The sequence below is a fragment of the Rattus norvegicus genome, chromosome 1, assembly GCF_021556685.1.
Source record: "Rattus norvegicus strain SHRSP/BbbUtx chromosome 1, alternate assembly SHRSP_T2T, whole genome shotgun sequence".
NCBI classification, from domain to species: Eukaryota; Metazoa; Chordata; class Mammalia; order Rodentia; family Muridae; genus Rattus; species Rattus norvegicus.
Window position 1 is genome coordinate 73,662,940 of NC_141534.1, and position 26,891 is coordinate 73,689,830.

Here is a 26,891-nt window from a genome sequence, read left to right on the forward strand (position 1 = left end):
ATAAGATGTCAACAGCCAATGGCTGGGCAGTACAGACAGACGGGCATTTGAGGATTCCTGGGCTTGAAAGAGAGAAGCAAGGCATAGAAGCAGAATCACCACGAGTGGGGTATAAGATGGACCAGACATATAAGAATTCAGGTAAGTGGTTCTAGATGAGAAGAAATATAGATTTCAAAGTGTGTTAAATGTGGGATGCCAGAGGGGAGTGTTTGCTAGCTGTGGGACAGATTAGAAGATCCCAGCAAAAGCAAAGGCATATAAAAATTAACTGGGGTGTGTGTGTGTGTGTGTGTGTGTGTGTGTGTGTGTGTGTGTGTGTGTGTGTGTGTCTTTCATTCAAGAATCCAGATTGCTCTTGGGCAGATGTGAAAGTGCAACTCACCAGAAGCAGAGCAGGTTAACTATCACTACACTCAACTTTCACTAATACTCAGATTATCTAGACAGAAACTAAACAAAGAAATACTGGAATTACCAATCTTTGTAAACCAAATGGGCCTAACATGTATTTATGATAGTTTTCCTAAAATCATACATAGTAAACATTATTATCAAATTTTCATAAAAAATTCTCAATAATTGACCAAGTACTCAAACATAAAGCAAGTCACAACACATACAAGGAAACTGAAAAGCAAAAGAAAAAAAACTCACTGCATCCTGTTAGTAATAATTCAGTATAACCATATGTAAACAACAATACTAACAGCAAAAAAATACAAACACATGGAAAAAGAATAATTCTCTACCAAATAAAAATAGTTCAAGACAGAAATAAAGATATAAAAATACTTTGAGAATTAAGTGAAAATTATTACACAGCATAACAAATTCAGTGGGGATAATGGTATCCATTGAAAGAGGCAAGTTCAACTGGGTGATTGTGGCACAAGCCTTTAAATTCAGTATGTGGGAGGCAGATCCACAAGAGGTTAAACTAGTTCACATAACTAGTTCCAGAAAATCCAAGGCTACAGAAAGAAAGAGACCTCTTCATAAAAAAAGAAGGATAAAAAAAGAAAGGAAGAAGAAAGAATGATTTCACAGTACTTACTTAACAGCACACCAGAAGTTTGAAATCTGGAAAATATGGATATTTCCCTCACCACATACCACTTTCTAGAATCAAAGAATGTCAGCATAACAGTTTACACAGAACTCTAACCAATAGTGAAATAGAAAAACTCAGTAAAATTCTCCCAACAGCTGCACCTCCCCCAAAATTTGAAACAAATAAATTTTCGACAGAATTCTTACAGTCTTTCAAAATTATAATTTTATTATTCCCATATTGTCCCATATAATAGAAACTGAATAAACATTGCCCAGTTCAGATTATGAGGCTACAGTCACCATGATATTCAAGATATAAAAAGAACTAACCAAGATGGAGATTTATAGAATGACTTCTCTTATCAGCCTTGGTACAAATATACTCAATAAAATATTTGCAAAGTGAACCCAAGAACAAATAAAAATATCAACTTCCTTGATCACGTAAGCTTTATCCTTGAGAGGCAGGGAAGATTTCATATATAAAAGTTAATAAATGTATGCACGTATGTATGTGTGTGCATATTCACACATTTTTACATGAAGCAAGTGGGTAACCCACTCGGGATGGGGTGCCATGTGAAGCCAGTTTGGAAAAATACACAATAAAGTATGACCCTTGTCTCATAATCAAAACAAAAAGGTCATAAGGTAAGAGAATGGCTGTTTGAAATGAGGAATGAAATGAGTAGCAAGATGAGCAATAGATGTGGGTTTCAAATGGGAAAAAAACTGGCAAAGTACATTAAACATACATGTGAATACATACATAATAAATAATAAATAATACATAATAAATACATACATAAATACATAATAAAATGTATTAATTTAAAATGAAATAATCATTTCACACAGATGAAACTGAATACAATACTGAATGTGGACTCTTGACAATTTTACTTGTACTCATGAAATATGAATGTGCCTATCCTTCCTATGGAAATTTCTACATCTCACATCTCTCTGAGTCTGTACATTTGCTACCTAGGACAGGAGTTCTGGTTCATGCACACATAAAATGTTGTTATTTAAATGTACAACAAAATCTAGAAAGGAAACAAGCCCTGCCTCATCATAAATGCTAAATAATACATGTCACAACATACAAGAAAGAATTGCTTATATTTGGGCTGCTTTCTCTGCAGCCCATATCCAGAAACACGCATCAGACCACAATTATCAGTATACTCTCCCACTTGGCTATGAAAACTGTATAAGAAGAGTTTACTCATTAAACAAAGGTTTACTTTCCACTTACTATGTGCTTCTAAAATACTAATTGTAAGACTTCTTCATGGTGACTACTGGAATGTAAAATTAGCAAAATCAATGGAGAAAATAAATGATAAAGTAGAAGAAACTTGTCAAAATGAGGTATTCATCTGTGAGAACTGAGGGTCAAATTGGAAATCATGTTTTAGAACTCAAATATTAAGCTTAGTTTTTCTTTAAAAATAATGGGGAAACAAGAGTGCTCGGTCTTATGTAGTATTTGAAATGAGGCACAAAAGTTTAACAGTCTCTATGGAGTTTTTTAAATATTTTAAAAGCAACATCTACTATTATTCAGGACATTTCTGGATTAGTCATGATGTTTTAATTCCCAAGACAATGTAAGCACAGTTTTTGTTTAGATATTCTGTGTGTGGCAATGCTGTACGTTGCCCATAATATATTCTCAATGGATCACAATGCTCTAAACATGAGGCTGATTTTCCCTGACATGGGATTTGTGACACAATGTTCAGTGTGTAACCATGACCTCAGACTCTATGAGTCCTTCCTGAAAGTGGATCAACTACAAAAATCCACTGATAATTATTTCAAGTGTTCACATAAACAGAATTTGAGGCAATCCTGAGACCAAATTTCACAAAGTGGAATCTTTCCAGGGACTTAAATTTCCTGGGACAAACATGTGTGATGTCATTCATGTAGCTACAACTCCCTCATCTATATTTATCAACTAAGTTTATCACATGAACAATGGACATCAGATGAACATCCCCAGGAGATAGTATCAAAGATTGCTCCAGGGGTGAGGAAACAGCTCTAAAAAAGGAAACAGAAATGCAGATGTAGCATCTCCCTTGGCCACAGTGATAAAAGTACATGGGGATATATGGGTATCTGTTTGATTTGCTAATCTGTGTGCCACTTCACAAACCATTCTGCCCAGGCTCAGGGAAGGAAAACTATGTTCACTTTGATTTTATTCTTCTTGCTCTTGAACATTCCACTTCATGTGGCTGGTTTCAATTATCCCACCTGCTCTTGGAGAATAAAGCAGAATAGAGACAAGGATGGAAACTCAGAAACAGGCTGTATCTTCTTGATTCTACCAACAAAAGGGCCTGTGGAGAAAGATAATTTCAAACCTCTTTTGAATACACAGTAAGTGTTTTTATATTTTCCATGTATATGTGATCATGAATATTTCCTGAGTCTATTGAGTTTGAGGAGCAAAGTCATCCTATGGGTCTCTTGTACTCTTGTACTCTGTTATTAATCTGCAAAATAAGAAAGAACTCCAAATTCTATTACAGACTTAATGCTTTATGACCACTTTAAATTGACAGTGTTTTTTTTCAGCCTGCCTCCCACTTACCAGAATTTAAGCTGAGTAATAAAACAACTTTCAGCTATTATCAAGCATACATGTCCTTCTCCTAGACAGTTTCCATAGCACAGTAGCACAATACTATCTCATTGAAAGATAATTTTATGACTTTATTTTATGTGTTTTATGCAAATGCCCAGAATCAACTGATGTTTCTTCCATCAGTGGGCTACTTCTAGTGTTTGTGCTGGGGCCACCAATGTTGGAGACACACCTAGCTGTGCAGAACTTTCATATAGACACTCAGTTACTTTCTTAAATTTTCTCCATGTGTCCCCACTTACGTACTGAAGCTGCATCAAGAATTGATGTAAGAGTGCTGTGAACTTCATAGTATGGTCTATATAAATTCACTGGCTTTCAGGTCTTATAAATTCCAGTTCTTCCCTCTCTCTTTAGAATAAAGAAGAAATGTACTGATTATAAAAATGTTTGCATTTTTTTTAAAAGTGATATTATTACTAAAGGCAGTGGCTAGTTTCTTCCTTTGTTACTATACTGGGTAATAACTGTGGCATATGATTGTTGGCAATATTAGAGAATAAGGATAGAACAGTTACCTACTAGCTCATCTTTGCCATTATTTAAGGTGCATATGACTTCCCTTTTTACCTCTCTGTTATTTAGTCTGACACTTTCAATATTTAGCACTTTATGTCTCTTTTTCATTACTCTTAGAAATATACTTGCATATTTTACCAGTGTGGACACTATGAGTATTTTGATATTATGAGCGTCTTTTTCAGACACAGTATTTTAGACCACAAAGACACTATGATCACTCAAGTACTTTATGTTTCTTAATGTTCAATGTACAGGATTTAGTATTTGATTTGTACAAGTCTCAAATTTTTGTTGTGTGTTAGTGAAATTTTTAAAGACATCCTTTTTGTGTATCCAAAAAGAATATTCTAAAAAGAATTGTTTTTGCAAAAAGGTGTAAAATTTCTAATTGGAATACAGATATTTAACTCCTAGTGAAAATTAATAATGGCTTGGGCAGCACCCCGCGAGCAAACTTGAGCCTCGGGACCACAGGTAAGACCAACTTGTCTGCTGCAAGAGAGCTGCCTGGTGAGATCGGGACACACAGAGGCAGAGTTCATCTAGGACCAGGCACGTCCTGTGTTTGCCGGAGGTCCAACGCCCGCGGATCCCGGGCCTGCAGCAGCTCTCTGCTCCCAGACCCTGTGGGAAAGACACCTCACCGCCTGATCAGGTGGGCACTCCTGAGGCTGCAGAGCGGAAGAGACCACCAACACTGCCCACCCCTGCCCACATCCCTGGCCCAAGAGGAAACTGTATAAGGCCTCTGGGCTCCCGTGGGGGAGGGCCCAGGAGCGGCAGGACCCCTGCCTGAGACCCCGCCGGAACCTGAGGGAAACAGACCTGATAAACAGTTCTCTGCACTCAAATCCCGTGGGAGGGAGAGCTGAACCTTCAGAGAGGCAGACAAGCCTGGGAAACCAGAAGAGACTGCTCTCTGTACATACATCTCGGACGCCAGAGGAAAACACCAAAGGCCATCTGGAACCCTGGTGCACTGAAGCTCCTGGAAGGGGCAGCACAGGTCTTCCTGGTTGCTGTCGCCACAGAGAGCCCTTGGGCAGCACCCCGCGAGCAAACTTGAGCCTCGGGACCACAGGTAAGACCAACCTGTCTGCTGCAAGAAAGCTGCCTGATGAACTCAAGACACAGGCCCACAGGAACAGCTGAAGACCTGTAGAGAGGAAAAACTACACGCCCGAAAGCAGAACACTCTGTCCCCATAACTGACTGAAAGAGAGGAAAACAGGTCTACAGCACTCCTGACACACAGGCTTATAGGACAGTCTAGCCACTGTCAGAAATAGCAGAACAAAGTAACACTAGAGATAATCTGATGGAGAGAGGCAAGCACAGGAACCCAAGCAACAGAAACAAAGACTACATGCCATCATCGGAGCCCAATTCTCCCACCAAAACAAACATGGAATATCCAAACACACCAGAAAAGCAAGATCTAGTTTCAAAATCATATTTGATCATGATGCTGGAGGACTTCAAGAAAGACATGAACACACTTAGGGAAACACAGGAAAACATTAATAAACAAGTAGAAGCCTACAGAGAGGAATCGCAAAAATCCCTGAAAGAATTCCAGGAAAACACAATCAAACAGTTGAAGGAATTAAAAATGGAAATAGAAGCAATCAAGAAAGAACACATGGAAACAACCCTGGATATAGAAAACTAAAAGAAGAGACAAGGAGCTGTAGATACAAGCCTCACCAACAGAATTCAAGAGATGGAAGAGAGAATCTCAGGAGCAGAAGATTCCATAGAAATCATTGACTCAACTGTCAACGATAATGTAAAGCGGAAAAAGCTACTGGTCCAAAACATACAGGAAATCCAGGACTCAATGAGAAGATCAAACCTAAGGATAATAGGTATAGAAGAGAGTGAAGACTCCCAGCGCAAAGGACCAGTAAATATCTTCAACAAAATCATAGAAGAAAACTTCCCTAACCTAAAAAAAGAGATACCCATAGGCATACAAGATGCCTACAGAACTCCAAAAGATTGGACCAGAAAAGAATCACCTCCCGTCACATAATAGTCAAAACACCAAATGCACAAAATAAAGAAAGAATATTAAAACAGTAAGGGAAAAAGGTCAAGTAACATATAAAGGCAGACCTATCAGAATCACACCAGACTTCTTGCCAGAAACTATGAAGGCCAGAAGATCCTGAACTGATGTCATACAGACCCTAAGAGAACACAAATGCCAGCCCAGGTTACTGTATCCTGCAAAACTCTCAATTAACATAGATGGAGAAACCAAGATATTTCATGACAAAACCAAATTTACACAATATCTTTCTACAAATCCGGCACTACAAAGGATAATAAATGGTAAAGCCCAACATAAGGAAGCAAGTTATACCCTAGAAGAAGCAAGAAACTAATCATCTTGGCAACAAAACAAAGAGAATGAAAGCACACAAATATAACCTCATATCCAAATATGAATATAACGGGAAGCAATAACCACTATTCCTTAATATCTCTCAACATCAATGGCCTCAACTCCCCAATAAAAAGAAATAGATTAACAAACTGGATATGCAACGAGGACCCTGCATTCTGCTGCCTACAGGAAATACACCTCAGAGACAAAGACAGACACTACCTCAGAGTGAAAGGCTGGAAAACAACTTTCCAAGCAAATGGTCAGAAGAAGCAAGCTGGAGTAGCCATTCCAATATCAAATAAAATCAATTTTCAACTAAAATTCATCAAAAAAGATAAGGAAGGACACTACATATTCATCAAAGGTAAAATCCACCAAGATGAACTCTCAATCCTAAATATCTATGCCCCAAATACAAGGGCACCTACATATGTAAAAGAAACCTTACTAAAGCTCAAAACACACATTGGACCTCACACAATAATAGTGGGAGATTTCAACACCCCACTCTCATCAATGGACAGATCATGGAAACAGAAATTAAACAGAGATGTAGACAGACTAAGAGAAGTCATGAGCCAAATGGACCTAACGGATATTTATAGAACATTCTATCCTAAAGCAAAAGGATATACCTTCTTCTCAGCTCCTCATGGTACTTTCTCCAAAATTGACCATATAATTGGTCAAAAAACGGGCCTCAACAGGTACAGAAAGATAGAAATAATCCCATGCATGCTATCGGACCACCACGGCCTAAAACTGGTCTTCAATAACAATAAGGGAAGAATGCCCACATATACGTGGAAATTGAAGAATGCTCTACTCAATGATAACCTGGTCAAGGAAGAAATAAAGAAAGAAATTAAAAACTTTTTAGAATTTAATGAAAATGAAGATACAACATACTCAAACTTATAGGACACAATGAAAGCTGTGCTAAGAGGAAAACTCATAGCGCTGAGTGCCTGCAGAAAGAAACAGGAAAGAGCATATGTCAGCAGCTTGACAGCACACCTAAAAGCTCTAGAACAAAAAGAAGCAAATACACCCAGGAGGAGTAGAAGGCAGGAAATAATCAAACTCAGAGCTGAAATCAACCAAGTAGAAACAAAAAGGACCATAGAAAGAATCAACAGAACCAAAAGTTGGTTCTTTGAGAAAATCAACAAGATAGATAAACCCTTAGCCAGACTAACGAGAGGACACAGAGAGTGTGTCCAAATTAACAAAATCAGAAATGAAAAGGGAGACATAACTACAGATTCGGAGGAAATTCAAAAAATCATCAGATCTTACTATAAAAACCTATATTCAACAAAATTTGAAAATGTTCAGGAAATGGACAATTTCCTAGACAGATACCAGGCATCGAAGTTAAATCAGGAACAGATAAACCAGTTAAACAACCCCATAACTCCTAAGGAAATAGAAGCAGTCATTAAAAGTCTCCCAACCAAAAAGAGCCCAGGTCCAGACGGGTTTAGTGCAGAATTCTATCAAACCTTCATAGAAGACCTCATACCAATATTATCCAAACTATTCCACAAAATTGAAACAGATGGAGCCCTACCGAATTCCTTCTACGAAGCCACAATTACTCTTATACCTAAACCACACAAAGACACAACAAAGAAAGAGAACTTCAGACCAATTTCCCTTATGAATATCGACGCAAAAATACTCAATAAAATTCTGGCAAACCGAATTCAAGAGCACATCAAAACAATCATCCACCATGATCAAGTAGGCTTCATCCCAGGCATGCAGGGATGGTTTAATATACGGAAAACCATCAACGTGATCCATTATATAAACAAACTGAAAGAACAGAACCACATGATCATTTCATTAGATGCTGAGAAAGCATTTGACAAAATTCAACACCCCTTCATGATAAAAGTCCTGGAAAGAATAGGAATTCAAGGCCCATACCTAAACATAGTAAAAGCCATATACAGCAAACCAGTTGCTAACATTAAACTAATGGAGAGAAACTTGAAGCAATCCCACTAAAATCAGGGACTAGACAAGGCTGCCCACTCTCTCCCTACTTATTCAATATAGTTCTTGAAGTTCTAGCCAGAGCAATCAGACAACAAAAGGAGATCAAAGGGATACAGATCGGAAAAGAAGAGGTCAAAATATCACTATTTGCAGATGACATGATAGTATATTTAAGTGATCCCAAAAGTTCCACCAGAGAACTACTAAAGCTGATAAACAACTTCAGCAAAGTGGCTGGGTATAAAATTAACTCAAATAAATCAGTTGCCTTCCTCTATACAAAAGGAAACAAGCCGAGAAAGAAATTAGGGAAATGACACCCTTCATAATAGACCCAAATAATATAAAGTACCTCGGTGTGACTTTAACCAAGCAAGTAAAAGATCTGTACAATAAGAACTTCAAGACACTGAGGAAAGAAATTGAAGAAGACCTCAGAAGATGGAAACATCTCCCATGCTCATGGATTGGTAGGATTAATATAGTAAAAATGGCCATTTTACCAAAAGCAATCTACAGATTCAATGCAATCCCCATCAAAATACCAATCCAATTCTTCAAAGAGTTAGACAGAACAATTTGCAAATTCATCTGGAATAACAAAAAACCCAGGATAGCTAAAGCTATCCTCAACAATAAAAGGACTTCAGGGGGAATCACTATCCCTGAACTCAAGCAGTATTACAGAGCAATAGTGATAAAAACTGCATGGTATTGGTACAGAGACAGACAGATAGACCAATGGAATAGAATTGAAGACCCAGAAATGAACCCACACACATATGGTCACTTGATTTTTGACAAAGGAGCCAAAACCATGCAATGGAAAAAAGATAGCATTTTCAGCAAATGGTGCTGGTTCAACTGGAGGTCAACATGTAGAAGAATGCAGATCGATCCATGCTTATCACCCTGTACAAAGCTTAAGTCCAAGTGGATCAAGGACCTCCACATCAAAGCAGACACACTCAAACTAGTAGAAGAAAAACTAGGGAAGCATCTGGAACACATGGGCACTGGAAAAAATTTCCTGAACAAAACACCAATGGCTTATGCTCTAAGATCAAGAATCGACAAATGGGATCTCATAAAACTGCAAAGCTTCTGTAAGGCAAAGGACACTGTGGTTAGGACAAAACGGCAACCAACAGATTGGGAAAAGATCTTTACCAATCCTACAACAGATAGAGGCCTTATATCCAAAATATACAAAGAACTCAAGAAGTTAGACCGCAGGGAAACAAATAACCCTATTAAAAAATGGGGTTCAGAGCTAAACAAAGAATTCACAGCTGAGGAATGCTGAATGGCTGAGAAACACCTAAAGAAATGTTCAACATCTTTAGTCATAAGGGAAATGCAAATCAAAACAACCCTGAGATTTCACCTCACACCAGTGCGATTGGCTAAGATCAAAAACTCAGGTGACAGCAGATGCTGGCGAGGATGTGGAGAAAGAGGAACACTCCTCCATTGTTGGTGGGATTGCAGACTGGTAAAACCATTCTGGAAATCAGTCTCGAGGTTCCTCCGAAAATTGGACATTGAACTGCCTGAGGATCCAGCTATACCTCTCTTGGGCATATACCCAAAAGATGCTTCAACATATAAAAGAGACACGTGCTCCACTATGTTCATCGCAGCCTTATTTATAATAGCCAGAAAATGGAAAGAACCCAGATGCCCTTCAACAGAGGAATGGATACAGAAAATGTGGTACATCTACACAATGGAATATTACTCAGCTATCAAAAACAACGAGTTTATGAAATTCGTAGGCAAATGGTTGGAACTGGAAAATATCATCCTGAGTGAGCTAACCCAATCACAGAAAGACATACATTGTATGCACTCATTGATAAGTGGCTATTAGCCCAAATGCTTGAATTACCCTAGATGCCTAGAACAAATGAAACTCAAGACGGATGATCAAAATGTGAATGCTTCACTCCTTCTTTAAATGAGGAAAAAGAATACCCTTGGCAGGGAAGGGAGAGGCAAAGATTAAAACAGAGACTTAAGGAACACCCATTCAGAGCCTGCCCCACATGTGGCCCATACATATACAGCCACCCAATTAGACAAGATGGATGAAGCAAAGAAGTGCAGACCGACAGGAGCCGGATGTAGATCGCTCCTGAGAGACACAGCCAGAATACAGCAAATATAGAGGCGAATGCCAGCAGCAAACCACTGAACTGAGAATAGGTCCCCTATTGAAGGAATCAGAGAAAGAACTGGAAGAGCTTGAAGGGGCTCGAGACCCCAAAAGTACAACAATGCCAAGCAACCAGAGCTTCCAGGGACTAAGCCACTACCTAAAGACTATACATGGACTGACCCTGGACTCTGACCCCATAGGTAGCAATGAATATCCTAGTAAGTGCACCAGTGGAAGGGGAAGCCCTGGGTCCTGCTAAGACTGAACCCCCAGTGAACTAGTCTATGGGGGGAGGGCGGCAATGGGGGGAGGGTTGGGAGGGGAACACCCATATGGAAGGGGAGGGGGGAGGGGGATGTTTGCCTGGAAACCGGGAAAGGGAATAACACTCGAAATGTATATAAGAAATACTCAAGTTAATAAAAAAAAAAAAAAAGAAACATGAAAGAGCATATGTCAGCAGCTTGACAGCACACCTAAAGGATCTAGAACAAAAAGAAGCAAATACACCCAGGAGGAGTAGAAGGCAGGAAATAATCAAACTCAGAGCTGAAATCAACCAAGTAGAAACAAAAAGGACCATAGAAAGAATCAACAGAACCAAAAGTTGGTTCTTTGAGAAAATCAACAAGATAGATAAACCCTTAGCCAGACTAACGAGAGGACACAGAGAGTGCGTCCAAATTAACAAAATCAGAAATGAAAAGGGAGACATAACAACAGATTCAGAGGAAATTCAAAAAATCATCAGATCTTACTACAAAAACCTATATTCAACAAAACTTGAAAATCTTCAGGAAATGGACAATTTCCTAGACAGATACCAGGTACCGAAGTTAAATCAGGAACAGATAAACCAGTTAAACAACCCCATAACTCCTAAGGAAATAGAAGCAGTCATTAAAGGTCTCCTAACCAAAAAGAGCCCAGGTCCAGACGGGTTTAGTGCAGAATTCTATCAAACCTTCATAGAAGACCTCATACCAATATTATCCAAACTATTCCACAAAATTGAAACAGATGGATCACTACCGAATACCTTCTATGAAGCCACAATTACTCTTATACCTAAACCACACAAAGACCCAACAAAGAAAGAGAACTTCAGACCAATTTCCCTTATGAATATCGACGCAAAAATACTCAACAAAATTCTGGCAAACCGAATCCAAGAGCACATCAAAACAATCATCCACCATGATCAAGTAGGCTTCATCCCAGGCATGCAGGGATGGTTTAATATACGGAAAACCACCAACGTGATCCATTATATAAACGAACTGAAAGAACAAAACCACATGATCATTTCATTAGATGCTGAGAAAGCATTTGACAAAATTCAACACCCCTTCATGATAAAAGTCCTCGAAAGAATAGGTATTCAAGGCCCATACCTGAACATGGTAAAAGCCATATAGAGCAAACCAGTTGCTAACATTAAACTAAATGGAGAGAAACTTGAAGCAATCCCACTAAAATCAGGGACTAGACAAGGCTGCCCACTCTCTCCCTACTTATTCAATATAGTTCTTGAAGTTCTAGCCAGAGCAATCAGACAACAAAAGGATGTCAAGGGGATACAGATCGGAAAAGAAGAAGTCAAAATATCACTATTTGCAGATGATATGATAGTATATTTAAGTGATCCCAAAAGTTCCACCACAGAACTACTAAAGCTGATAAACAACTTCAGCAAAGTGGCTGGGTATAAAATTAACTCAAATAAATCAGTTGCCTTCCTCTCTACAAAAGAGAAACAAGCCGAGAAAGAAATTAGGGAAACGACACCCTTCATAATAGACCCAAATAATATAAAGTACCTCGGAGTGACTTTAACAAAGCAAGTAAAAGATCTGTACAATAAGAAGTTCAAGACACTGAAGAAGGAAATTGAAGAAGACCTCAGAAGATGGAAAGATCTCCCATGCTCATGGATTGGCAGGATTAATATAGTAAAAATGGCCATTTTACCAAAAGCAATCTACAGATTCAATGCAATCCCCATCAAAATACCAATCCAATTCTTCAAAGAGTTAGACAGAACAATTTGCAAATTCATCTGGAATAACAAAAAACCCAGGATAGCTATAGCTCTCCTCAACAATGAAAGGACTTCAGGGGGAATCACTATCCCTGAACTCAAGCAGTATTACAGAGCAATAGTGATAAAAACTGCATGGTATTGGTACAGAGACAGACAGATAGACCAATGGAATAGAATTGAAGACCCAGAAATGAACCCACACACATATGGTCACTTGATTTTTGACAAAGGAGCCAAAACCATGCAATGGAAAAAAGAGCATTTTCAGCAAATGGTGCTGGTTCAACTGGAGGTCAACATGTAGAAGAATGCAGATCGATCCATGCTTATCACCCTGTACAAAGCTTAAGTCCAAGTGGATCAAGGACCTCCACATCAAAGCAGACACACTCAAACTAGTAGAAGAAAAACTAGGGAAGCATCTGGAACACATGGGCACTGGAAAAAATTTCCTGAACAAAACACCAATGGCTTATGCTCTAAGATCAAGAATTGACAAATGGGATCTCATAAAACTGTAAAGCTTCTGTAAGGTAAAGGACACTGTGGTTAGGACAAAACGGCAACCAACAGATTGAGAAAAGATCTTTACCAATCCTACAACAGATAGAGGCCTTATATCCAAAATATACAAAGAACTCAAGACGTTAGACCACAGGGAAACAAATATCCCTATTAAAAAATGGGGCTCAGAGCTAAACAAAGAATTCACAGCTGAGGAATGCGGAATGGCGGAGAAACACCTAAACAAATGTTCAACCTCTTTAGTCATAAGGGAAATGCAAATCAAAACAACCCTGAGATTTCACCTCACACCAGTGAGAATGGCTAAGATCAAAAACTCAAGGGATAACAGATGCTGGCGAGGATGTGGAGAAAGAGGAACACTCCTCCATTGTTGGTGGTATTGCAAACTGGTACAACCATTCTGGAAATCAGTCTGGAGGATCCTCAGAAAATTGGACATTGAACTGCCTGAGGATCCAGCTATACCTCTCTTGGGCATATTCCCAAAAGATGCCCCAACATATAAAAAAGACACGTGCTCCACTATGTTCATTGCAGCCTTATTTATAATAGCCAGAAGCTGTAAAGAACCCAGATGCCCTTCAACAGAGGAATGGATACAGAAAATGTGGTACATCTACACAATGGTATATTACTCAGCTATCAAAAACAACGACTTTATGAAATTCATAGGCAAATGGCTGGAACTGGAAAATATCATCCTGAGTGAGCTAACCCAAACACAGAAAGACATACATGGTATGCACTCACTGATAAGTGGCTATTAGCCCAAATGCTTGAATTACCCTAAATGCCTAGAACAAATGAAACTCAAGACAGATGATCAAAATGTGAATGGTTCACTCCTTCTTTAAAAGGGGAACAAGAATACCCTTGGCAGGGAAGAGAGAGGCAAAGATTAAAACAGAGACTGAAGGAACACCCATTCAGAATCTGCCCCACATGTGGCCCATGCATATACAGCCATCCAATTAGACAAGATGGATGAAGCAAAGAAGTGCAGACCGACAGGAGCCGGATGTAGATCGCTCCTGAGAGACACAGCCAGAATACAGCAAATACAGAGGCGAATACCAGCAGCAAACCACTGAACTGAGAATAGGACCCTGTTGAAGGAATCAGAGAAAGAATTGGAAGAGCTTGAAGGGGCTCGAGACCCCATATGTACAACAATGCCAAGCAACCAGAGCTTCCAGGGACTAAGCCACTACCTAAAGACTATACATGGACTGACCCTGGACTCTGATCTCATAGGTAGCAATGAATATCCTAGTAAGAGCACCAGTGGAAGGGGAAGCCCTGGGTCCTGCTAAGACTGAACCCCCAGTGAACTAGACTGTTGGGGGGAGGGGGAAAATGGGAGGAGGGTGGGGAGGGGAAAACCGATAAGAAAGGGGAGGGGGGAGGGTGATGTTTGCCCGGAAACTGGGAAAGGGAATAACACTCGAAATGTATATAAGAAATACTCAAGTTAATAATAAAAAAAAAACAAAAAACAAAAAAAAAACAAAAAAAAGAAAATTAATAATGAAGTAATGTGTTTGATATTCAACAGTCAGATGTTTTGAAATATTCTGAATAGATATGAGATATTATTCTTTTCCTAAACATAAACACAAAGCAGAATTATTCCATTGCAACTGGATTTTAGAAAGAACATTTAAGATAAGGATGATATGTGGGGATATGCTAAATATATTGGTCCTAATGAAAATGAATTTTAATGACATGAGACAATTTTTGCCACAGAAGACTTTACTGCTTTAGCCAATACCCTCACTTTTACACAAAAATACCATAAACTCAAGGCACAAACATATCCAATGTATTTTTACTTATTTCTCACTGATTTCAAATGAATATGTGACCACTTTTACTGTTTGATCAAGTATTTGATAATTCATTTATATTCTTAACAAATAATCAAAAACAAGAGACTAAAAACTCTCTCAGTGAGAACATGATAATAGTACATCTCATTTACTGGACATGACCTATCATGAACATATCAAGATTTTATGAGCTTCCGGCTCCTTTTGTCATCTCAACCTCATCACACAGCTCATTTCAACTGTTAGGGGGGTGAGGGCAATACAATCGAGTTCAGGATTGTCCTTTTATGGACTGAAAATGATATTTGTAAATTGCTGTCTTTATAAACACTGTAACTTTTTACAGAACACTCACTGAAAACCACAAGCAAGCTCTTGTCTTGGCATTTTTCATAAATGAAATCAACAGGAACCCGGATCTTTTGCCAAATATGTCTCTAACAATGGACATTTCAATACCAAGTTGTAACTGGAAATCCAAATTTAAAAATCTCATTTATGATAGTTTAAATAACTATAAAATTTTCCCTAATTATTCCTGTGAGGATAACCTCCTGTGTGTAGTGGCACTTACAGGAGGAAACTGGGCAACAACTCTGTTACTTTATACAATCTTAAGCTACTTCATATATCAGCAGGTAAGTGTGTGTCTGTGTATGTCTGTGTGTGTCTGTGTGTGTACTTGTGTATTAGGGACTGGGTGGAAATTCATGAAATCGGGTATCACTTGGACCCCTCATAATCTTTCTAGGCCTGAGTCAATCTATGTAGTTCATAGTTACTCTTTCGAGGCTTGATGGAGCTTTCATATGTTCTTGTATGATATAGTGATGAGGGAAGAAAAAATAGCTATCTGGGATTTCTATAAATCTCCTGAAAAAAGTGTTTGTAAGTTCTTAGGAATACATTGTATCTCATGCTGCTTCCTGTGTTCTAGTTCTTTCATCTGACTTATGGACCTTTCCATCCTGCCCTGCACGATCATGAAAACTTTCCCTATCTATATCAGATGTCCTCTGATGATACATCTCTAGCCCTTGCCCTGGTGTCTTTTATAATACATTTCAGTTGGAACTGGATAGGGTTGGCCATCTCAGACAATGATCAAAGTATCCAATTTCTCTCATATTTGAAAAGAGAGATGGAAAGTAATACAGTCTGCTTTGCTTTTGTCATCATGATCCCAGTCGATATGGATTTATACATGTCAAGAGCTGAAGTGTATTACAACTAAATCGTGACATCATCTACAAATGTTGCTATCATTTATGGCGACACAGGCAGTACTTTAGCTGTGAGTTTTAGAATGTGGGAATCTCTAGGTCTACAGAAATTATGGATCACCACCACACGGTGGGATGTCACTCCTAGTAAAAAAGACAATTTGTATGGTTTATTTTCTTTTGGACACCACCATCGTGAGATTTCTGGTTTTAAAAATTTTGTCCAGACATTGAACCCTGTCACATCCTCAGATGAAAATCTGGCAAAGCTGGAATGGATGTACTTTAACTGTGAAGTCTCAGCATCTAAATGTAAGGCACTCAAGAACTGTTCATCTAATCACTCACTGGAATGGCTAATGGCGCATACTTTTGAAATGACCTTTACCGAAGGAAGTTATGACATATACAATGCTGTGTATTCTGTTGCCCATGTATTTCATGAGATGACTTTGCAAATCATGCATAATCCACACATTGCCAAAGGAAAAGTACAAAATTATGTCTGCAATAAGGTAGTGCTTCTTACATTATTTAATAATTCCTTTTATCAATGTCTATAATAGTCATTTCCATGCCCAAACCAAGTGTGCTAGGAAATATTTTCTAACATAGAGTGATTCATGAATATTTTTCCTACTGATCGTGTAAATCTAGATGTTGGTATATACCTCTAATGTAAAAAGAAGGTAGTAGACGGCATAATTTGTCACTGTAACGTTGTGATATGTTATTGATTACCTGATTGTTGTCACATAGGTTTTAATACTGAAAACATATCCAGTCCTTCCTAATGAACCCACTCAATAATGGATCTTTGTTCATTAATTGTTACATATGTAGTTATCACTGTAGTATATTGTTTTAACTAGAGATCTCAATTTATGCTGTTCCCAATGTAGGTGAGCGTTATCACTTGGTGCTCTGAGAGTATTTACACAGAGAATAATGCAAGGATTCAATTTACTCCATTCCTGTGTGCTCATGTGTGTGTACGTATATTTCTCACGGTATATATGTATGTATATCTATATTTATGTCAATCTCTTCCTTTATATTATGTGTATATCTATCTGTCTACCAGTCGGTCTATCTGTCCATTTGTCCAAACATTGATATGGGCATCCATCCATCCATCCATCCATCCACCCACCCATCCATCCACCCACCCACCCATCCATCCATCCATCCATCCATCCATCCATCCATCCATCCATCCATCCATCTATCTATCTATCTATCTATCTATCTATCTATCTATCTATCTATCTATCTATCTATCTGTGTTCTTTGTGTATTTGCCTATATATGTTGGTTTATGGTCATTAACATGTAATTGTCTGTTTTTCCATTGCTTTCCCTACTTTTTATTTTGTATAAGAATATATTCCTGTGTTTATTTATCATGCATGTTTCTTCATGTGTCTGTATGTTTAGTGTGGTTTTTTGAATGTTCTTTCAGTTATGTATAAGGCTTTTGCTTTGCCAGTGTGTTCTTGTATGAGAGCATAGATTTGTCTTTGTGACAATGCCAGGCTCTGTGTGGGTGTCAGCATATGTGTATGTCTACCTATGTATATTCTTCTGAACATGTGTTTCCATGTGGGTTTATGTGTGTTCACCTGGGTATTTGGTTTTATGTGTGTTCACCTGGGTATTTGTTTTGTGTGTTTTTGCATCTGTTTGACTATTTTAATGCATATTCTGTTTTAGTGTGTATCTGTATATTCATGTGTATTTGGGCATATATGTGTATATTTGTGTAAATAACTGTATGCTCTGGCTATGTGTGCATCTCTATAAAGATGCAAGTCTCTCCCTTTTTAATGTAACTGTATTTTCACATTGCAAATATATGTTTGTTCACATGCATGTTTGTGGTTGTGTGGTAATTTCTTCTTAGAAAATTAAATAACAGAAACATTATTTTATTTATTTCTTTGCTTTCACTGAGATATTTTTCACCTGCATACTGTCAACAAAGTTGCCTTTAAGATGGTATAAGGATACATTTTCTTACCTTAAGCAAGAACATATACTCTATAGTATGTTGCCTGTCTTTCAGCTGGGTTCCTCTTTGAGCAAGATCCACTTCACTAATCCTGTTGGAGACAGAATAAATATGAATCAAAGAGACAAACAGCAAGAAATATATGACATTTTCTACATTTGGAATTTTCCACAGGGACTTGAATTTAAAGTGAAAATAGGACTATTTAGTCCCTATTTTATAAATGGTCAACAGTTACATTTATCTGGAGATATGATAGAGTGGGCAAGAGGAAGTACACAGGTGGGTTTTTGCCAAAATGGACTCATTTAAATTACACTGTCAAGCATGTGCATCCAACCTTCCTTGAATGTGATAAAATGAAGTTCATTGTCGTGCGAGAGACCAATTTCTAACCTCATAAACTATGTTTCTTATTTTCATTCTTTTTCAGATGAGTGTTTAACAGCTAATTTAGGATTTCTATAGTGCATGTAATGTATTTGTATCAGATCAGAGCTTGTTTCTTTCCTTCAATATTAACTTAAACTGTTTTTGAGAACAGTTTCATATTATTTCTTGTAAAGTTAGCAATATTCTATTGGTACTATTCTTATTCTTTTGATGAACCTCATCAAAAGATGTTTAAAGGCTCTTGTTCATTGTAAGGATAGAGTAAATTCAACATTGTTTTTTAATTTGTAATTTTAAGCCCATTGATCAACTAGTCCTAAATTTCCAACATCTCTAGCTAACCATACAGTAACATTTTTATGACACTTTTAGATACTTTATGAACTATATTTTGTTTTTTTCAGTTTTAAAAATATGGGTATGGAATTTGTTCTGCATGTATTATATAGATGCATGTAACACCATCATGTATGGTATATATGGATGAGTGAAGAGTTATTTGAATCTCAGAGTACTTGCAAGAGCTCCATGCCACACAGTGGGTACTGGAAATCAAATTTGGGTTCTCTTTACTGGTAGCAATTGTTGTTGAGAGCTGATCCATGTTTGTAGTCCTGATTCCTATCTTGGAAGATTTAATGATGACTAAAGGAAACATTTTGGCCCCACGTGCACAAATCATTCGACCAAACAAGGATATGCATAGTTTCCTTCTCAAATATGGGGAGACATTGGTAGTAATAAAAATTCGCCTTTTGAGGAAATTTGAAAATGGTATATTTCATATGCATAATAGGATTTTATAGGTGTGAATTAGGATGTGCTTGGTTTTAATGTGTCATATTCCACCATGCCCCCAGCCCTAGAAAAAAACAAAACAAAACATTGGGTAAGTGTCTTCAGGCTTGATATGAAGTGATTCCCAGGTTGCTGAGACAGTGTGAAATTTTAATTGCTGTTTTTCTCAATGTGATTAAGAATGTAATGCAAAGTGAAACAAATGTAAGAACTAAAAGTGTAGTTCCAGAGCTACATATCCATTTAGAAGATAGTATTGTAATCTTCTGTGTGTTCTAAACAACCTCACTTGAGCCTTCAAACACATCCAGTAGAAATCTGTAGATTTTTAAAAATGCAACCAGTGTTCTATTCACATATATCATAATCCCAATATGGAGATGAATAAATGAAATCATGAAAATCTCAGGGAAATATGATTTCAATGTTTACAGTCATGAACTTAAGGGAAAGAATATTCAATGTTATGCTAATCAAAGAATCAAAGAATGAAATTAGAACATGAAAAAAAATGAAAGAGGGCTGTAACCCCATATGGGAGAATACAATGAAAGCATGAACACATTTTACAATAGGACATTGATTGTGTATGTGACAGAGAACTTCCAGAGGTATAAAATAATGAAAGAATTTCAAGCAAAAATATATAACAGAAAAGCAAAATAAAACAAATTAATATCTTAGTTAAAAGACTCACAAAATGAGTATTCCAAGTTGAGGACAGGGTGTCAAGAGTTGAAGACAAGACACAAGATTTAGGAAATTCAAACCACATCAAAGATTAAAGAACAAGGAAAAATGAAAATGACCAAGCACTTGTGATTAAAAGATCACTTTTAAAAACTTTGGGGATACTACAAGGAAGGAAATACTCTATGTCTAAATGGTGAATAAATTATATAGGCATTTGACAAGTAGAAGCAGGTAAATAGCAAATAATTAACTTTCAAAATGAAGTAGTCCTTGACATATTTGACTTAAAATTTGCTATTCAAAAAAGGAGGATATGAAAGCAACAGGAGAGAACCTTGTGTCGTAGAAAGTCAGTCTCTGGATAACAGCAGGTTCCTCCAGCATCATTCATTTTAAAATGAAAGTAGTTAATTAATTTATTCATTTATTAACTTTATATCTGGACACAAGTTTACACTTCCTAATCTATTCGTAGTCATTCCATCCTCTCCTTTCCATCCAATACTTCTTCCTTCTTCATAAAAGGGGAGCCCTCACCCCTCAGATAACAATATGTTTGGCATATCATGTTGTATAATAACAAAGCATAATTTCATGTTCTCCTAATGAGGACAGTGGTGGCAGCCCAGTAGGAATAAAGTTTCCTGAAGTCTGACAACAGAGTCAAGCAAAGAACCTGCTACCATGTAATGACTGAGTTTCACAAATGTTGTATATATTCAGAAGACCTCTGTTACTCCCATGCATCATTTGCAATAAGTGGTTCAGTCTCTGTGAACCCTTAGGACCCCAGGTAAGTTTTTTATGTAGGTTTTCTTGTGTCCTTGATCACTCTGGTTTATACAATCCTTCTTTTCTCTCTTATCCAGGATTCCTCAAACTTTGCCCATTGTTTGGGTATTTCTCTCAATCTGTTTCCATCAATTGCTGGGTAAATTCTCTCTGAAGATGGTTATGCTAGGCTCTTGCCTGCAAATGTAACAAAATATTATTACCAGCATCAGTGGTGGCCTTTCTCTCATGGCAAGGTTCTAAAGCTGGCCCACTCATTGGTTAACTATCCCCCAAACTTCTGCTAGTTTTTCTCACCCTCCATCTTTATGAAGGGTAAATTGTAGGTTGAAGGTTTTGTGGATGGGGTGTTGTCTGAATCCCAACAGTGGAAATCTTGCCTAGTTATTGGAGATTGCCATTACAGGCTCCACATCCTGCTTTGCTCAGAGACCTAACAGGGTCTTCCTCATAGATTTTTGGGAGGTTCGATTAACCTACAAACCTAGCTTGACTCGGAGATACCACCCCAATCTTAGAGCCCTCTCCAAACCATCTGTTTCTTTGTCCTTTTTTTGTTCTCATTCCTCTGCAGTCCAATTCATTCCCAAACCCATTCACCTATGATGTCTCTTCTATATTCCCTTCTCAGGGAGATACATGTGTCCCACCTTTTGCAATTCTTGTTACTTGGATTGTAACACACCGTGCCTATTCTTAAAGGAGGAGAATTAAGAAATATGTATTTAAAACATTTAGAGACATAACTGCCAATCTAGTGTATTAATGCTGTATGAAAAAGGAGATAGAAGAAATTTCAAGAGGAACATAATTACAATAAATCATGACTAATTAGGGATCACTATGAAAGACATCAAAAGAATTCCATCATATTTAAAAGTAAGTTGAACCCAAGAGGTCAAAATTACATATAAATACTACTTGAATGCTTGATGGAAAAATAAGTATTAGAAAAAATCAAATATTTAAATAAAAACTAAATTATAATTTATGTATAATTTTTAGTAATAAGTAAGTGATTGTGGGTGAAATCGACATAGTCCATTGGGATTTGCATCCTCCTCCTCCATTGTTTCCATCTTGTATTTATAATACAAGCAACTTCAGGTGGGACAAATTTACTTTATGCCACGAGGTTTGACACAAGTGTATACTTTAAGTGTAATACATCACAAAATAAAGATATGGATAGTATTACATTACACAAAAATATGCAGAACATCTCTTAACAAAGTCTAAGATGCAGTGAGAATTTCAAAAATGAGAACAAACAAAAACTGACAATCTAAGAGAATATATGTTGCCATAATAAAGTTTTCTTCAGGAAACATATTGATGGCATTGCAGTAAATGGATAGGAGAATCAAAGAATTTCTATTAAACTAGAAATTAGATCAAGGTTTTGTAGTGGCACATGTCATTAATCTACATGGTGTGATTCAAAAATCAGGATAGTCTCTCTCCACTCAAGGCTAGTCTGCCTTTCCTATTTCATCTAATTAAAACAGGGCTGAAATGGATACTCTTTAATTGAAATGAGCACCATACAGATAAGGAAATGGATTTTCTTAACTAATCCACAAAATAGTCTTTAAAACCTTATTAACGGTGAAAACAAGTAAGAAAAAATTAAATACAGAAATAGAAAAAAAAGATGAATAGAAAGATCTGCCCAGATCTATAGAAAGTTGAGATCTACTAATACTACACAGTGAGACCCTGTTTCAACAACAACAACAACAACAACAACAACGACAACAACAACAACAACAACAACAACAACAATAACAACAACGAGAAAACAACAAGAAGAGTAGTGCTTAATCACATTTCTGGAGAACATGACGAGAGACTGTAAATAATAGACTCAGTGATGGCCACATCAAACTTACATGAAACAAAGGATGCAAATTCAGCATGGAGAAATCAGCAAAATTCCAATGCAGCATATGGACACCCATCACAAGATTCATTGTAATGCCAAGATTTCCCTAATTTAAGAAATACCTCAATTAATTTTAAGCAACCTAAATTTTCACCCTATTTTCAGGTTGCATAAAGCTTGTTCACTTCAGGAAACACTCAGTTCACTATACAGAAAGTCAGCAACTCCTCATCACACAAACAAGGGCCCTCTTCCTATGCAGTTCTTTTTCTCTTTCCATTCAGTTTGTTTTAGTTTTCAGTCTTAATGTAGTTGAGGTTATTTTGGTTATCTGGTATTTGAGTTGTTATTCCCCATTTTTGAATGTTATTTACTTGAAATTTGCTTCTATGTTGTTCTTATCTAACACTAACTATAAGCAAAGTGAGGAGGAAAAGGTTGAAGTGGCTCATGGGTAACACTCAAGGGAGGACAAGGCACGGGTCTGTATAATGCAACTGAAACATAGTCACTCATGGAATTCATCATACTGGCTTGTTCTGCATGATTTCTAAGGTACCACTGCGTACAAGGAACGCTGCTCCCAATAACCTCCACGTTCCTACTCAATTATCAATTTAAAATGAGCTTCACAGGTATGATGACAGGCTAGTCTTATGGAAATAATTTTCTATTAGGACCTTTGTGCCTTTATGCTGTACTTTTTGTTAAGGATACAGGAATTAAATGACATAACCACCTTGCAGTACCTGCACTATTTGCAAACAGGATGCTGTGAACTCTTCTTTCTGAATTACAAGTTGATGGGAAACAATTCAACTTTCCCTTATTTTTCCATATACTGATGTCATATATTGATGTTTTTCATCAGACAATGCGCTAAGTGAAACTGGTAACTTTGTATATAAAATAAGCATATTAATATCACATGCTAATATAATATAATTTTTGAAGGGGTAATCAAAAGTCCTGATAGCAGGATATGTCTATTTTTCTTTAGATGCCGACCTCTGTGTGCAGTGCTGATTGTGGTCCAGGATTTAGAAAATTCAGGAAGAAAGAAATGTCAACCTGCTGTTTTGATTGCAATCCCTGCCCAGAAAATGAAATTTCTAATGAGACAAGTTTGTATTTCCTGCAGGGATAAGTTCCTCAAATTGATTATCATCTTACACCCATATGGGAATGCTGACATAGTTTAAAATGAAACATTAAAAAATATATGAGTTTCCTAAGTTAAAAATTATAGGAGTATAATAATTTAAAAAGTCCTTATTAAAATTAACTTGTCATATATATTTGGCTCATTGAAAATTTATAGTAGATACAATATTTTCAAACAGTTTTGATAAGAAAACTTGTGTTAGTGTGTTCTAGAAAGGACCCGTTCTAGTGATTTATCCTCTATAAAAATATATGTAGATCATGAATCTTTTAATGATTTATTTATATTGTTTTGGTGTATATACCCTTACATAAGTGTATGCGCAACTATCAAGTACAGAAGCACATGGAGGACAGAATTAGGCATGTGACTAGAGGGAACCAAATCCAACTCCTCTGTAAGACTCATGAAGAGGACAAATAATAATTTGTAATATTATGAAAAACTGTTAAGTAGGAGATAGGAGATTTTGTATAATAAAAAGACATTCTTTTTTTTCTCATGCTCAGTGATATTTGAAATGTAGAAAATTGAGAATCACTGTTGGCACATGATATGTAAATATTAGGACTCCTTTCTTAAATACTAGTATAAATAGTCCTTAGTTAATATTTTCCCACAATAGCATACATTAAAATTGTTTTGTTCTAAAAGGAATTAGGCACAATTTTCAAATGATATTGGCACTTACATAGCCCATATTTGTCAAATAACTATCTAGTCAGGATGAATTTGATATAACTTCCTGGCATGCATTTATTCGCTTCCTTCGTGTGCTATCCGACTTATTTAAATGGAAATCCTTAAAGGATTTATGGTCTGTAAGTTGGCTTAGAAGTTAAATCCTTTCCCACTAACTATAATGGTGTTAGTTTATCCCCAGGACACATATAATAGGAGATAGCCAACTCCTACTTGTTATTTTCTGATATGTATAAAATAAAATGTACACAATAATTCAGCAAGGCTGTTTGGATACACCTGACATTGGTGCTGGAAACCAAAGTCAAGTACTCTCAACACGTTCTCTTCACAACCAAGATGAATTCCTAGTTCCTGAAACAAATTTAATGATAACAACTGTCAGTAAAAGTATTGCTTTATATAAAAGACTTCAAACCTCGGAATCACATCATCTCTTATTGCAATTATGCAATGATTCAGTGTAATGGCAATCAGACTTATTTCACACACGATGATGGGAATTACAGAGCTTTTTACCTTTAGTGATAGGGTTACTGCTTTTTATGAAAAAGCCAGGAATGTGGTGTTGCTATTGTCAAAAGAGGTCAAAACTAGAAATGATTTTTGTTTATTTTTGCAGTTACAAACATTAGTATTATATTCATATAAACTTCTCATTTGCAGTCTCATACCTTACCTATATAAACACAAATGCTCTTATGTTCATGAGTACATTTATCACTTTTACATGTAAACACACTTACATGTAAACATATAGATCCGTGATAAATGATCACAACAATATATAAATATACACAAAAATATTGGTGGTTTTTTTTTACTATAATGAGAAGCATTAACAATGGAAATAATTATTTTATGTAGCAATGACCTTCAATGTATTTTCAGCAGATTCACATGTTAAAACACTTCTTGTATATACATAAATGAAATATGCTGATAGTAAAATGGCTGAAGCTACACTAATAATACCTTAATTATTCCATTAGATGTGGAGATGTGTATCCTGTGCCCAGAGGACCAATATGCCAACATGGGGAAGAATCACTGCATTCACAAAGCTCTTATCTTTCTCACTTATGAAGACCCCCTAGGGATGTCACTTTCTTTAATGGCCTTGGTCTTCTCTGCATTCACAGCTCTGGTTCTTGGCATCTTTCTGAAGCACCGCCATACTCCCATTGTTAAGGCCAATAACAGCACTCTCACCTACATCTTGCTCATCTCACTCATTTTTTGTTTCCTTTGCCCCTTGCTCTTCATTGGCCATCCAAACTCGGCCACATGCATCCTGCAACAAATCACATTTGGAGTTGCATTCACAGTGGCTATTTCCACAGTGTTAGCCAAAACAGTTACTGTCATTCTGGCATTCAAAGTCACAGCCCCTCAAAGAATGATGAAATATTTTCTTGTTTCACGAGTACCTAACTACATCATTCCCATCTGCACTCTCATCGAAGTTATTGCCTGTGCATTCTGATTAGGAGTCTCTCCTCCTTTTGTGGACATTGATGCTCAATCAGAGTATGATCACACCATCATTGTTTGCAACAAGGGTTCAGTCACTGCTTTTTACTGTGTCCTGGGATACCTGGCCTGCCTGGCCTTTGTGAGCTTTACATTGGCTTTTCTTTCCAGAAACCTGCCTAGTACCTTCAATGAAGCCAAGTCTATAACATTCAGCATGCTGGTGGTCTGCAGTGTCTGGGTCACTTTCCTTCCTGTTTACCATAGCACCAAAGGCAAGGTCATGGTGGCTGTTGAGATCTTTTCCATTTTGGCTTCCAGTTCAGGGATGCTGCTTTGCATCTTTGTTCCCAAATGTTACATAATACTGCTTAGACCAGATAAAAATTCTCTTCAAATGATCAGGGAGAAATCATCTTCCCATACTCACATTTTATAAATTCTTACTTGCACATATATAGTTTGTTTATAATCACCAAAATATCAGATAACATTACCATACCTATTTATTTTTGGAATGATTTTACTGTTTCTTTTTATAATTGT

General features: G+C 37.0%; 1 pseudogene across 1 annotated transcript; it reads left to right on the forward strand.

Annotated features, from left to right (window-relative positions):
- Positions 1 to 1,267: 1,267 nt before the first annotated feature.
- On the forward strand, positions 1,268 to 26,786 carry Vmn2r116l-ps18 (vomeronasal 2, receptor 116 like, pseudogene 18; annotated as a pseudogene). The gene is made up of 6 exons (XR_015649603.1): positions 1,268 to 3,453; positions 15,557 to 15,848; positions 16,148 to 16,948; positions 18,499 to 18,726; positions 24,006 to 24,129; positions 25,865 to 26,786. The product of XR_015649603.1 is annotated as a vomeronasal 2, receptor 116 like, pseudogene 18 (transcript).
- The last annotated feature ends 105 nt before the right edge of the window (positions 26,787 to 26,891 follow it).